The sequence below is a fragment of the Macrobrachium nipponense genome, chromosome 5, assembly GCF_015104395.2.
Source record: "Macrobrachium nipponense isolate FS-2020 chromosome 5, ASM1510439v2, whole genome shotgun sequence".
NCBI classification, from domain to species: Eukaryota; Metazoa; Arthropoda; class Malacostraca; order Decapoda; family Palaemonidae; genus Macrobrachium; species Macrobrachium nipponense.
In genome coordinates, this window is record NC_061107.1 from 36,140,737 (window position 1) to 36,142,201 (window position 1,465).

Here is a 1,465-nt window from a genome sequence, read left to right on the forward strand (position 1 = left end):
AAATGGTTATAACATCAGCATTTTCTGGCGATAAATGCTATGTGAACATTTTTCAGAGTTAAAACAAAAATTATGAAATCTCTATCTGTCGTCTGGAAAGGATTTTTGTATCTGAATAAGCGTTTTCGGGAACATGACTGATAGATAATAACACCTCAATTGATTTTTGATGGATAGATCAACTCCAAACATTGAGATAAAAGCGGCTATATTGTATACGTATATTGAAATAATCAATATGGGTATGTTACCACAATTTTGCAAGAAATATAATGGGGCTACTCACGTCCTAATGTGCATTATGAACTTTTTGAAAAAATCTGTACCATAAAAGCTTTGCGAATTATTAGGTGGGTCATAATAGATTTATATGAAATTCATAACATAGTCATGAATTTCCATATCAGTTAAATATGAGTTGTCACTTCTAGTTTAGAGCGAACAACTTTCATTTAAATATAATTAGTATGTTAATAACATCAACATGGCTATTCAACAGTCTTTTTCCAAAGTTTTCCTTGGCGACATATGATCGCTTCCTAATTCTTCAACGAAGTAAGAAATTTTACACCCTGCTTTTTTTTAGTTGCACTTTTTTTTTTGGTTTTTTTTTTTTTTTTTTTTACAAGAATCTCCAATAAATATAATTCTTGGGTCCCATAACTTTAGTATATTTATCAACCTTCCTTCTGTAACATTCTTCGGGAATGTATGCAGTCTACTTGTTTACTCTTTCCTACCTAATTCGATCATCTTATTTCTTTTTACATAGGTACACTATTATCCCTGTTTCCTTGTTCTTTCACCGCTTCGCAAGCTATCTAACTTTATGCATTTGTATTTCTTACCTCTCCCTTAAAAAAAATATATATTTCGTAACTTTACCTATATTGGTTGGCCCTCTTCAATAAAAAAAATATGAAATACCTATACAAGAAAAATTGTAGTCTGCTTTTAGAGAAATTGCGATTTCTGTTAATTGCAAACCTTTGATTCGACCCCAGTCATTTAGAAATTCGAGATATCACGTACCGGATCCGCCACATGAAAGATTCTTAGAATGTTCATTATTTCGAATAACAAACAGCACTTTGTATTACGCATACCTTTAGTAATAACTTAAGCGAGGAATGAGAATTTTAAGTCGAATTAATTCAACATAGTCAACAAGATTATCAGACCTCTCAGATTTCAGTTTTCTGATGAAATGGGAAATATAAAAACTCACCCAACTCTTTATCTTCATGGCACTCTGCTTCCAGGGTGTCGGTGACTCACAGCGCCTCTCATTTCCTGAAACATCTAACGTTTTGTCTTTATGAGGTGAATTTCATGGCTGTAGCTTCCCCCTAAACATTGCCTATGTTCATTCCACCCGGCGCCATTACTTGTCCCCGTCTTGTTTACGAGATCGAAGTGTTAAACGTGTCTTGACATACAGAATTTATTTTACACATACATACAC

General features: G+C 33.2%; 1 protein-coding gene across 1 annotated transcript in view; it reads left to right on the forward strand.

The window, feature by feature from the left end:
- The window catches only part of LOC135215757 (uncharacterized), a 112,157-nt gene that overhangs the window by 4,819 nt on the left and 105,873 nt on the right, over positions 1-1,465 (forward strand). The gene's annotated exons all lie outside the window — the stretch shown is intronic.